At 39.0% G+C, this 15,234-nt stretch overlaps 1 protein-coding gene across 3 annotated transcripts in view; it reads left to right on the top strand.

Annotated features, from left to right (window-relative positions):
- LOC123509576 (zinc finger protein 652-A-like) overlaps positions 1–15,234 on the top strand; it is a 71,562-nt gene that overhangs the window by 14,757 nt on the left and 41,571 nt on the right. The window lies entirely within an intron of this gene.

Here is a 15,234-nt window from a genome sequence, read left to right as displayed (position 1 = left end):
TATATATATAATTTTGATATTATCAAAGTGTACTATATATATATATATATATATAGTACTTACTTACTAAACAAGGTGGAATCTAAAGCTTTTATCTTATCAACTCTTCTCCTCTAACTGACTGTCTTGATTCTTTAAGTCACCGCCGCAATGTTGCATCTTTATCTGTCTTCTACCGCTGTTTTCATGCTGTCTGCTCTTCTGAACTTGCTAACTGCATGCCTTCCCCCTCCTGCGGCCTCGCTGCACAAGACTCTCTACTTCTTCTCATCCCTATTCTGTCCATCTTCCTAATGCAAGAGTTAACCAGTATCTTCACTCCTTCATTCCCTACACTGGTAAACTCTGGAACTCTCTACCTGTGTCTGTATTTCCACCTGCCTATGACTTAAACTCTTTCAAAAGAGGAGTGTCAAGACACCTCTTCGTTAACTGGACCCTCCTTTTAGATTTTTTGTTTTTCTCTTTCTACTTTCCTCTTAACAGGGCCTGGCAACCAGCGGGTTTTTTTTTTTTCAACACTTTGTTTGCCCTTGGCCAGTGCCCTTGTAATGTAAAAAAAAAAAAAAAAAATATATATATATATATATATATATATATATATATATATATATATATATATATATATATATATATATATATATATATATATATATATATATATATATATATATATATATATATATATATATATATATATATATATATATATATATATATATATATATATATATATATATATATATATATATATATATATATATATATATATATATATATATATATATATATATATATATATATATATATATATATATATATATATATATATATATATATATATATATATATATATATATATATATATATATATATATATATATATATATATATATATATATATATATATATATATATATATATATATATATATATATATATATATATATATATATATATATATATATATATATATATATATATATATATATATATATATATATATATATATATATATATATATATATATATATATATATATATATATATATATATATATATATATATATATATATATATATATATATATATATATATATATATATATATATATATATATATATATATATATATATATATATATATATATATATATATATATATATATATATATATATATATATATATATATATATATATATATATATATATATATATATATATATATATATATATATATATATATATATATATATATATATATATATATACACACACTCGAAACAAACAATGGACCTCCCATCAACGGATTTGAAACCACGGACAAATTCTGAGTCCGGTTTAATCTACGGACGAATATTAAAATGCGTGCGATTGTCCGTTCCTGGCAAATTATTGTCCGGTAGGTGGCGGATCGGTCGCGTCATGAGCTGTTGGCCGCCATGTTTAATCTTCAGTCCGTGTGTTTTCAACCAACAGCGAACATTGTCCAGTGCTTACGGCATTTTTATGCATTTCTACCCTTCCCACGAGTGCTTAACCTATCCAAAATGCCTCCTAAACCTAGTAAATCAGTGAAGTGTAATCGAAAGGCTCTTCCAGTGGCTGCTAAGCTTGAACTAATACAAAAATTAGAAAATTTTATGTATTTTAATTACATTTTGTACAGTTTTTTTTTGTACTTTTGCAAAGAATGGACAGGGTCGTGCAAGCATTTGTGCATTGTTTCGAGGGTCGAGTGTATATATATATAATATATATATATGTGTGTGTGTGAGTGTATATAATATATATATATATATATATATATATATATATATATATATATATATATATATATATATATATATATACACACACACACATATACAGTAAGGTCCCTTGTTACGTCGGTCTTGAGTTATGTCAAACTCGTAGTTACATCAGTCCACTATAAGGCAATTTAAGATTAAGAAAATATAAAATTTATAAATCGTAAAGCGCGGGATCTATTGTTATTGTTGCCTGCCAGGCGTCACTAGTGGTTACCCGCCACACTGCCCGCCTCACGCTTGAATACAATAACACCCTGCCTCAGTTCCATACACCATCGCCCCTGGCAAGAGTGTTTACTGACTCAAGTTCTTAGTATCTTGCTCAATGGCACCAAAGAGAAAACTCCTTAGTGACAGCAGTGATGCTAAGAAAAGGAAAACCTTTACGCTACAAGAAAAAGTGGACATAATTAAAAGATATGAGAAGGGAGGCAGCAGCTGTGTGTGAGGAAGGGAAGAAGAAAATGGGAAGCCCGTTACCATGACAACGGGGAGGTTGACGACCTTGAGGGCTCGCGCACCCACCATCACAACAATAACAACTCCGGAGCCTTCACCTGGGCCACACGACACTCGCAGCTCACTTACACCGTCTGCGCCTGTCTGCTGATCCCTATTGCCCTTTCCTATTGCATTTCCTGCTCCGCTGCCCACGCTTCTACTCCCACCGCACTGCACTACACTCCCAGCTGTCCGCCCTGGGCGTCTCAACATTCGACCTACCCACCCACCTGGCATCCTCAGGCGTCCACCCCTCTTGGCAACCTACAGTCCTTCGCGTTCGTGGCCCTAATCAACAACAAAAACAAGCTTGTGTTTCATATTCTTACATAGTTGTAAATAATATAACAATATAACCTTTTACTTACCTGAATGACCATAAACAATGATTGGTTGAAAACTCGATAATATGCTTTGAAATGTACGGAAACTCGAGTTACGTACAAAATCAACTTACGTCATGTTTCAGGAACGTAACACTGACGTAAACCGAGACCTTACTGTATATATATATATATATATATATATATATATATATATATATATATATATATATATATATATATATATATATATATATATATATATATATATATATATATATATATATATATATATATATATATATATATATATATATATATATATATATATATATATATATATATATATATATATTGTGAGGGGAACCGTCTTAATCTCCTTTAATTTATTATTTCATTATGTGCCTATTGTATGGCAGCCACCCAGTGCGAGCCCCTCGGGCTGTTCTGCTGAGCAGACAACCCACCTCCCTCTTCTCGCTTCTCGTTGCAAGCAGGAGTCAGTACCAAGGTAGTCTTCAGCTGAGGTGGACACGGACGCTCGTGGGTCTGGCACATGGTAGAGCTACGTGTTGCTGGGCTTCTCTAGGTGCTCACTAGTAATCGGTCTGGGAGTTGTGCCATCCTGTTTGAGTAGCTGGCATGTTACTTGTAAACCGTGGCGGTAGAGCAACGGGCTTGTTGTTCTAGGAGAAGCGTAGTTGGTTTGGCTACACTTCTCGGGTGTTGCGTTTGTTCACTCGTGATGGCGGCGCGGAGAGACGCGTTAGTGTCTCGTCTTGATTGTTGTATGTGGCCGTGGTCACCAGTGGGGTTTGGTGGGCGACTGTGTGCCCCCATCATCTGTTGTGTAGTATCAGTAGTATACTGTTTATAGTACCTGCCAGTCTTCAGCTGAGGTAACACGTACGCTCTGGGCACAAGATAGAGATACGTGTGCTGGACTGTGTGTTAGAGGTACTCAAGTAGTCATTGGTTTGGGAGTTGTGCCCTCCTTGAGTAGCTGGCATGCTACTGGTAGACCGTGACTGTTAGAGCAACGGGCTTGTTGCTCTAGGAGAAGCGTAGTTGGTATGGCTGCACTTCTGTTTTGCGTCCGTCCTGTCTTGTGGCGGCAACGCGTGGGAGAGACGCGGCATTGTCTCGTCCTGTTTGTCGTTGTGGTGGCTGTGGTCACCAGTGTGTTTTGGTGGGTGGCTGTGTGCCCCCATCATCTTTTGTATAGCCCCAGTAGTATACTGTGTTGTAGTGGTTGTAGCCACGCACGCTAGTGAAATATGAGAAGTTTCATGCTGTCGGCCAGGTGTGCGTAGTTCTTGTCCGTCAGACTTGTCTGTGACGAGTATCTGGACTCCTTGTATGGCTGTTGTCACCCGTAGGTGGTGTCTGGACTCGTGTGTACACCACCAGATGTGGCGTACACATCATATGTTGTAGTAGTCGCAGGCTAGGGGAGTCAGTCTGACAGGTGTTAGGAAGCACTTGTCGTAGTAATAGATAGTATAGTAATATATACACTGTGCGTGTTGTCCCAGTCTGTGATTCATCACAGTCTGTGGGCAAGGCGTGTGGAGAGGCATTAATATCTCATAGAGAAGTGGGTGGAATTGTCCTTGTGGGGCGGTTTCTCTAGGGGGTATTAAGGCCTGGCCCTGTTACACATAACATCTACCATTTATAAATTCTACTTGGTTGGGTACAGGAGGAGGAGTTGCTAAGGAGATTCCCTTACAGTGGGGGAAGTTGTACACTGTTGGCGACCTTTAAAGAACCTGAGTGTTGCGGCTGCTGTGATTTATAGTGGTGGGGGCCTGTGGAGTGTTATATCCCCACTAACTGTACAGTAATAAACTGGCGATCATGCCAGACCAACACAGTCCTCAGTGAGCAGCAGCAGATAGTCACAGCTAGAGTGGCGTACGTAACAATATATATATATATACATTAAGGTCTCGGTTTACGTCAGAGTTACGTTCCTGGAACATGACGTAAGTCGATTTTGTACGTAACTCGAGTTTCCGTACATTTCAAAGCATATTATGGAGTTTTCAACCAATCATTGTTTATGGTCATTCACAGGTAAGTTAAAGGTTATATTGCCATATTATTTACAATTATGTAGGAATATGAAACACAAGCTTGTTTTTGTTGTTGATTAGGGCCACGAAAGCGAAGGACTGCAGGTTGCAGAGAGGGGTGGACGCCTAAGGCCACCAGAAGGGTAGGCAGGTCGAATGTTGTGATGCCCAGGGTGGACAGCTGGGAGCGTAGTGCAGTGCGGTGGGAGTAGAAGCGTGGGCAGCGGGGCAGGAAATGCAATAGGAAAGGGCAATAGGGATCAGCAGACAGGCGCAGACGGTGCAAGTCAGCTGCGAGTGTCGTGTGGCCCAGGCGAAGGCTCTGGAGTTGTTATTGTTGTGATGGGTGTGCGAGCCCTCAAGGTCGTCAACCTCCCCATTGTCATGGTAACGGGCTTCCCATTTTCTTCTTCCCTCCCTCACACACAGCTGCTGCCTCCTTCTCATGTCTTTTAATTATGTCCTCTTTTTTCTTGTAGCGTAATGGTTTTCCTTTTCTTAGCATCACTGCTGTCACTAAGAAGTTTTCTCTTTGGTGCCATTGAGCAAGATACTAAGAACTTGAGTCAGTAAACGCAGAAGTAGGATAACACTCTTGCCAGGGGCGACGGTGTGGTGGAAGTGAGGCAGGGTGTTATGTATTCAAGCGTGAGGCGGGCGGTGTGACGGGCAACCACCAACAATAACAATAAATCCGCACTTTACGATTTATAAATTTTCAATTTTTTAATCTTAAATTGCCTTATAGTGGACTGACGTAACTACGAGTTTGACGTAACTCGAGACCGACGTAACCGGGACTTTACTGTATATATATATATATATATATATATATATATATATATATATATATATATATATATATATATATATATATATATATATATATGTAACAATGTAGAACAGTTGGGTTGGTGGGTGGTGGAAAGAAACTCAGGAGTAGCAGGAGTATTTTATTTCTCCAACGTTTATAGGGCTTCTTCAGAGAGAATGACAGGCCTGTAGGCAAAGCAGTATATATAATACAGGTGGATCACATCGCGTGCTGATTGGTCTCTTCCAGGTGGCCTCAGTAGCTGAGATGGTGAGCTGCGCGCTGCTGGATAGGCAGACAAATCCTCTCTGTGGTTCGTGGAGGAAAACCACGAACCACAGAGAGGATTTGTCTGCCTATCCAGCAGCGCAGCTCACCATCTCAGCTACTGAGGCCACCAGGAAGAGACCAATCAGCGCCTCCAATTCCAGCGCGCGCGGCGTGATCCACCTGTATTGTATATATACTGCTTTGCCTACAGGCCTGTCATTCTTCTGAAGAAGCCCTATGGGCAAAACGTTGGAGAAATAAAATACTCCTGCTACTCCTGAGTTTCTTTCCACCACCCAATATATATATATATATATATATATATATATATATATATATATATATATATATATATATATATATATATATATGAGGAAGACTGGCCAAGAGCAAAAAGTGTTAAGAAAAGACCCACCCAGTCCCCCATACAAGCTGAACAGAAAACATTAGAAGGGGACTCCAAGGATGGTATGAGAATCATCCTTTATATATATATATATATATATATATATATATATATATATATATATATATATATATACATACAGTAAAGTCCCGGGTTACGTCGGTCTCGAGTTACGTCAAACTCGTAGTTACGTCAGTCTACTATAAGGCAATTTAAGATTAAAAAAATTGAAAATCTATAAATCGTAAAGCGCGGGATTTATTGTTATTGTTGGTGGTTACCCGTCACACCGCCCACTTCACGCTTGAATACAATAACACCCTGCCTCAATTCCACCACACCATCGCCCCTGGCAAGAGTGTTATCCTACTTCTGCGTTTACTGACTCAAGTTCTTAGTATCTTGCTCAATGGCACCAAATAGAAAACTCCTTAGTGACAGCAGTGATGCTAAGAAAAGGAAAACCATTACGCTACAAGAAAAAGAGGACGTAATTAAAGACATGAGAAGGGAGGCAGCAGCTGTGTGTGAGAGAGTGAAGAAGAAAATGGGAAGCCCATTACCATGACAACGGGGAGATTGACGACCTTGAGGGTTCGCGCACCCATCACAACAATAACAACTCCGGAGCCTCGCCTGGGCCACACGACACTCGCAGCTGACTTGCACCGTCTGTGCCTGTCTGTTGATCCCTATTGCCCTTTCCTATTGCATTTCCTGCCCTGCTGCCCACGCTTCTACTCCCACCGCACTGCACTACGCTCCCAGCTGTCCACCCTGGGCGTCACAACATTCGACCTGCCTACCCTTCTGGTGGCCTCAGGCGTTCACCCCTCTCTGCAACCTGCAGTCCTTCGCTTTCGTGGCCCTAATCAACAACAAAAACAAGCTTGTGTTTCATATTCCTACATAATTGTAAATAATATAACAATATAACCTTTAACTTACCTGTGAATGACCATAAACAATGATTGGTTGAAAACTCCATAATATGCTTTGAAATGTACGGAAACTCGAGTTACGTACAAAAAAAATCATTCAACCTGCCCACCCTCCTGTCGGCCTCAGGGCCACCCCTCTCGGCAACCTGCAGTTCTTCGCGTTCGTGGCACTAATCAACAACAAAAACAAACTTGTGTTTCATATTCCTATATAGTTGTAAATGATATAACAATATAATCTTTAACTTACCTGAATGACCATAAACAATGATTGGTTGAAAACCAATCATGGCACCACTGCCATCTCTTTTGTCTCTTAAAACTAAACTCTTCTTTCAAACCTTTGCTAACAACACATAAATGATCCTTGGCTTGTCCTTCCCTCTTCTCCTCCCTCTGACTATTTCATGCCTTCAATCAAAGTTCTTCATAATGATGTTTTCCATGCCCTCACTGGCCTAAACCGTTGGAAGGCTTATGGACCTTATGGGGTCCCTCCTATTGTTCTCAAAAACTGTGCTTCCGTGCTTGCACCTTGCCTGGCCAAACTCTTTCGAATATGTCTTTCGACTTCTACCTTTCCTTCTTGCTGGAAGTTTGCCTACATTCTACCTGTTCCTTAAAAGGGTGACCATTTTAATCCCTCAAACTACCGTCCTATAGCTTTAACCTCATTCTTGTGTAGTTTTTTAGTCTATCCTCAATAGAAAGATTCTCAAACATCTGTCACTCACAACCTTCTATCTGATCATCAGTATGGCTTCCATCAAGGTTGCATTACTGGTGATCTGGCTTTCCTTATTGAGTTTTGGTTATCTTCTTTTAGAGATTTTGGTGAAACTTTTTCTGTTGCATTAGACATATTAAAAGCTTTTGATAGAGTCTGGCACGGTTTCTATCCTTCTCTTCAACTTTATCTCGAGTTTCCTTTCCAACCATTCTGTTACAGCCATAGTAGATGGCCACTTCTCCTAAATCTATTAATAATGGTGTTCCTCAGGGTTCTGTCCTGTCAATCACTCCCTTTGTATTATTCATTAATGATTTTCTAAGCCAAACTTCTTGCCCTATCCTCTCCTATGCACTTCTATGCTGATGATATCACCCTACATCTTTCCACTTCCTTTCAGAGACGACCAACCCTTCAGGAAGTCAAGAGATCACGCAGGGATGCCACAGAACATCTGACTTTTGATCATTCTAAGATTTCTGATTGGGGCAGAGAAAACTTAGTAGTGTTCAATGCCTCAAAAACTCATTTCCTCCATCTATCAACTCGACACAACCTTCCAGACAACTATCCCCTCTTCTTCAATGACATTTAACTCTCTCCCTCTTCCACACTAAATATTCTCGGTCTGCCCTTTACTCATAATCTTAACTGGAAACTTCACATCTCATCTCTTGCTAAACAGCTTCTATGAAGTTAGGTGTTCTGAGGCATCTTCATCAGTTTTCTCACCCCTCCAACTGCTAACTCTGTACAAGGACCTTTTCTGTCCTTGTATGGAGTACTCTCCGCATGTTTGGGGGGGTTCCACTCACACAATTTTATTAGATAGGGTGAAATCAAAAGCTTTTTGTCTCATGAACTCCCCTCCTCTCACTAACTGTCTTCAGCCTCTTTCTCACCGCTGAAATGTTACATCTCTTTCTATCTTTTATCGCTATTTTCATGGTAACTACCCTACTGATCTTGCTAACTGCATGCCTCCTTTCCTCCTGTGGCCTCGCTGCACAAGACTTTCTTCTTCCTCTCATCCCTATTCTGTCCAAGTCTCTAATATAAGAATTAACCAGTATTCTCAGTCATTCATACCTTTCTCTGGTAATCTCGTGAACTTCCTGCCTGCTTCTGTATTTCCGTGTTCCCTATGACTTAACTTCTTTTAAGAGGGAGGTTTCAAGACATTTGTCCACATCTTTTGGCAAATTTTTTACCAATCTTTTAGGAAACTTGTATTTTAAGTGGGCCTTTTTTTTTTTTATCTTTTGTTGCCTTTGGCCAGTTTCCCTCTTGTATATATATATATATATATATATATATATATATATATATATATATATATATATATATATATATATATATATATATATATATATATATATATATATATATATATATATATATATATATATATATATATATATATATATATATATATATATATATATATATATATATATATATATATATATATATATATATATATATGTGTGTGTGTGTATATATATATATATATATATATATATATATATATATATATATATATATATATATATATATATATATATATATATATATATATATATATATATATATATATATATATATATATATATATATATATATATATATATATATATATATATATATATATATATATATATATATATATATATATATATATATATATATATATATATATATATATATATATATATATATATATATATATATATATATATATATATATATATATATATATATATATATATATATATATATATATATATATATATATATATATATATATATATATATATATATATATATATATATATATATATATATATATATATATATATACACACACACACACACTCGACCCTCGAAACAACGGACAAATGCGTGCACGTACCTTAGTTCCACCACACCGTCGCCCCTGGCAAGAGTGTTCCTACATCTGCGTTTGCTGACTATCTTAGTATCTTCCTCAATGACACCAAAAAGAAAACTCCTGAGTGATAGCAGTAATGCTAAGAACAGGAAAACCATTACCCTACAAGAAAAAGTGGACATAATTAAAAGACATGAGAAGGGAGAAAAAGCATCAGCGATCGGCCATGCATTAGGGATGAGTCGGACGACTGTTGCTACCATTCTCAAGGACAAGGACCGTATTTTGGCTAATGTGAAGGGCACTACTCCCATGAACTCTACAGTGATAACGAAGCAAAGAACAGGTGTGTTGACAGAGATGGAAAGACTGCTTTTGCTGTGGATTGAGGACAATAATCAGAAGAGCATGCCGCTGAGTTAGCAAATAATTTGTGAGAAAGCCCGCACACTCTATGAGGCCTTGAAAAAAAAAGTAACCAGGATGGAGAAACAATTGAAACGTTTGTGGCTTCCAAGGGCTGGTTTACACGTTTCAAAGTTAGAGGAAATCTAACAAACAGAAAAATATGTGGAGAAGCTGCCAGTGCTGATGACGGAGCAGCAAAAGTGTTCATTGAAACCTTAGAAAAAATTATCAAAGAAGAGGGCTACATTCCACAGCTTATATTCAATGTGGATGAGACGGGACTGAACTGGAAGCGCATGCCCAGCAGGACATACATTGCAAAGGAGGAGAAAAGCATGCCAGGACACAAAGCCTCTAAGGAACGACTCACACTGCTCTTAGGGGGTAACTGTGCCGGCGATTTTAAACTGAAACCGCTGCTAGTTTACCACTCAGAAAATCCTAGAGCTATGAAGGGTATTCTTAACCCGCTAAGACCGATGGCCGCAAAATTCGCACCCTCCCATTACCGCAATTATCATAAAAAAATCAACTTTTATAAATTACTCTGGAAAAAAATCTGCTGTTAGTAGACATGACAATGCATCATCCTACAAGTTTTTATTGCTCTACTCACTATGGTTGTCTCAGAATAATAACCGATAATTGGAGAAGATTGTGGTAGCGGCAACTCGGGAGGTGCTTTTATGTGTATTCTTACATAATGTAAGGCACTGCTCATGTTTTATGTGTTTTCACATGTTTTCGTGTTTTCACTCATATTGGCTGATTATAGTTACGTATGTTTTATCAAGCGTGGGTGACGATGTTGTCACAATAGCGGGTCGGGATCTACCTCCAACCTGTGCACTTTCCGTCTTGTCCCGCCTTGTCTATCACTTTTATCACTAAACTTTAGCTTCCTCTTAGCACCAGTAGCCATAGTTGTAAATAATAGTTCCTTAAATAAGTAAATACGTAAATACGTAAATAATTATCACCGCGACAAGACGCTCACGCACCTCACAGAAATTTGCGGGAGACTAGCTGGCTAGAGCCTAAAATTAGCAAGGTGGTCAAGCCCACCATCTATCTCTCTCTTACTTTCCTTCACCCCTTCTCTTCCCACCCACTTTCTCTTCAGCTAGCTACCTCCTCTCTTCACCCCCCTTTAAAAAAAAAAAAAAAAAAAAAAAAAAGCTGGCTAGAGCGGTGTGCTTCCTGGGAGCCGACAGTACTACCATAGGCCTACGTCATGACCAAATATAGCAGCGCTACCAGTGCTAGCGCGGTTTTTATTAGCGCTCAAAGTAGCTGCCCCATTTAAGGACTGTCGGAAGTGTGCAATGCAGCCCTATTTAAGGCCTGTCGGACTTTACGGGTTAAAGCTAGTCTCCCAGTTTATTGGAAAAGTAACGCCAAGGCTTGGGTGACAGGGGCAATGTTCATTGAGTGGTTCTCCAGTTGTTTTGTGCCTGACGTTGAGTGCTACTGTGCACAGAAGAATCTACCATTTAAAGCACTGCTGATTCTTGACAATGCTCCTGGTCATTTTGCAAGCCTACGTGAACTCAACCCAAATGTTAAAGTTGTATTTATGCCACCAAACACAATGTCATTGATTCAGCCAATGGATCAAGGGGTGATCAGATCCTTCAAGGCCTATTACCTGAGAAGAACCTTCAAACAGGCCATCCATGCAACAGAAAAAGGTGATAAAAGCCTGAAAGAGTTCTGGAAAGGTTTTAACATTTACAGTGCCGTGAAAAACATTGGAGAAAGTTGGGCTGAGGTTACACAGTCAAACATGAATGGTGTGTGGAAAAGCGTGTGTCCTAGCCTAGTGAATAACTTTATAGGCTTTGATAGTGATAGTGTAGAGGAGACCAAGAGCAACTGTGTAAAGCTTGGGAATGAGTTAAGTCTGGACATAGAGGAGAGTGACATAATTGAGGTCCTCGATTCTCACGACTCAGAATTAAACGCAAGATCTGATGGAGCTGGGGAAACAAACAGAGGCTGATGAAAATGACGACGTAGTGTTACGGCAGTTTACAATAAAAAACATGGCAAGCGCTTTTCAAGCCCTGGAAAAAGCAATGGTGTTCTTTGAAGAGCAAGACCCAAATGCAGAACGCTTTGCCAGAGTTCACAGGGCAATGGAAGATGCAGTGACTTGCTACAGAGAAATCTATGATGAGAAGAGATATGCTGCTAAACAGTCATCAATTCTTCATTTCTTCAAGCAAGCTTCTCATTCCTCAACCTCATCTCCAGCCTCAACTCCATCCCGACTGTCAACTCCATCCAGAGCATCAACCTCAAGCCGATGTTCATCCCCAGACTCCCCTGATGAAGAACTTCTTACTTTAACATCACCTCAGAAACAGGTATGTTCCATTAACTTGGCTTTCAGCTTTCTTAAGTCAGATGATGAAACAGAAATAAATTTTATGTGAATTCAAACATTCTCGTATGATAATAAAAAAAAACTACAAGTTGCTTGTGTATGTTAATGTTAGGTTACAATATTTTTTGGCAGAATGAGTGAGCGAGTGAGGCAGCAGCTGTGTGTGAGGGAGAGAAAACGAAAATGGGAAGCCTGTTACCATGACAACGGGGAGGTAGACGACCTTGAGCGGTTGCGCACCCACCATCACAACAATAACAACTCCAGAGCCTTCGCCTGGGCCACACGACACTCGCAGCTCACTTGCACCGTCTGCGCCTGTCTGCTGATCCCTATTGCATTTCCTGCTCCGCTGCCCACGCTTCTACTCCCACCGCACTGCACTACGCTCCCAGCTGTCCGCCCCAGGCGTCACAACATTCTACCTGCCTACCCTCCTGGCGGCCTCAGGTGTCCACCCCTCTGGCAACATGCAGTCCTTTATGTCATGGCCCTAATCAACAACAAAAACAAGCTTGTGTTTCATATTCCTACATAGTTGTAAATAATATAACAATATAACCTTTTACTTATATAATGCTTCTATTCCCACCGCACTCCACAAAGCTCCCTGCTGTCCACTCTGGACGTCACAAGACTCACAACATTCAACCTGCCCACCCTCCTGGCAGCCTCAGGCGTCCACCCCTCTCTGCAACCTGCAGTCCTTCGCGTTCGCGGCCCTAATCAATATATTCCTACATAGTTGTAAATATACCAATATAACAATATAACCTTTTACTTACCTGAATAACCATAAAAAATGATTGGTTGAAAACTCGATAATATGCTTTGAAAGTACAAAAACTCGAGTTACGTACAAAATCGACTTACGTCATGTTTCAGGAACGTAACTCTGACGTAACTCGGGACCTTACTGTATATACACACACACACACACACACACACACACACACACACACACACACACACACATATACAGTAATACTCCGCTTAGCGAACGTTCATTTAACGAATTTACGGTTTAACATACTATATAAAGTTAGACCAAAAATCCGCATAACGTACAACCACATCCGTTTTAGCAAATTTTCTGGGATTGAATTTGCAGGGTGAGGGACGTGGTTGTTTCATTATAATTGGCTGGCTCCTGGAGCTGGATCCAAGATTCTTTAACAACGTCAGAGCAACCTCTTGCAGCGAAATGGCATCCATGAATGCTTGGAGGGACGTTGACAAGGTTGCTTTCAGGTTGCTCTGAGGTTGCTGGGAACACCACTTCTCCAGATGGTGTTACTCTCTTATATATGCACTTATGTTCACAAAACAACATTTCTATTAGCTTTTTACAAACCTTGCCTCCAAGAAAGGATTGTTTTGTAATGCATAAAGTGAAATCTTACATGGAATACCAAAAAATAAAGCAGAGATTAGATGAGCCACAGACGAAGCGGGAGACTCGCGGCCACTCGGCTGCTGCTTCTTCTTCTTGTGACCCTTTTGCTTGCGTGTTGTCTTTCATCATGATGTTTATGTTTTCACTCCTCTCTTGCCTGCTATAATGGATATCATATCTATGTATTCATATATGCTCATGCCACGAGGATAACCTTGACTCCGTGGCACTGAGTGAGAGTGAATTACTAATGAAGTACTGCGGTATTTAATTAATAATTCACTGTCACTCAGTGCCACGGAGTCGAGGTTATCGTCATGGCATGAGCGTATATGAATACTAAGATATGATATCCATTATAGCAGGCAATAGAGGAGTGGAAACAAATATCATGGGGAAAGACAACATGCAGGCTAAAAGGGTCACAAGAAGAAGAAGAAGCGGCCGAGTCGCTGCGAGTCTCCCACTTCGTCTGTGGCTCATCTCATCTCTGCTTTATTTTTTGGTATTCCATGTAAGATTTCACTCTATGCATTACAAAACAATCCTTTCTTGGAGGCAAGGTTTGTAAAAAGCTAATAGAAATGTTGTTTTGTGAACATAAATGCGAGAATGTGAGAGAATTTGTACGTAGCTCCTCTAACTTCCAATGACTCATATGACATATAAAAGTAGTGGTAAACCGGTGGCCCAATATGCTGCCAAACGTATATATAATTTTTTTTTTTTTTAACCCACGTGGTATGTTGGGGACCAGCCCAGAACGCTTCCCCCCTATTTCCATTATTTCCTATGGAAAAATTACGTCCGCTTAACGAATTTTCGCTCTACGAACAGCTTTGACACCCCCCATATATATATATATATATATATATATATATATATATATATATATATATATATATATATATATATACAGTAGGTCCTCGTTATACGGTACATTTGTGTTCCTGAAAACCTTACTGCATATCGAATTTACCATATACCGAGCCCATTATAACATGTAATAATAGGGAATGCATTCCAGCACGTCAAAAGTCACCCATACGGAATGAAAATACATGAAAATAATCATAAAAAAAAAAAGTAAAGTACTGCGTAAAAGAAGTAAACAGTAAATGTTTTTATTTACCTTTCAATCGCCATGTATTCTATCAGATGATGTCCTTCCCGAGGCAAAGGGACAGTAGGGATTTCAGCCCTTACTCATCTTCTGCCGAGTGGGCAGACAAGGATAAGACGTCATCGTCTGCACTGTGGGAAGCAGATGTAG

Source organism: Portunus trituberculatus, chromosome 27 (genome assembly GCF_017591435.1).
Source record: "Portunus trituberculatus isolate SZX2019 chromosome 27, ASM1759143v1, whole genome shotgun sequence".
NCBI lineage: Eukaryota > Metazoa > Arthropoda > Malacostraca > Decapoda > Portunidae > Portunus > Portunus trituberculatus.
This window is presented reverse-complemented; position numbering and strand designations above follow the sequence as displayed.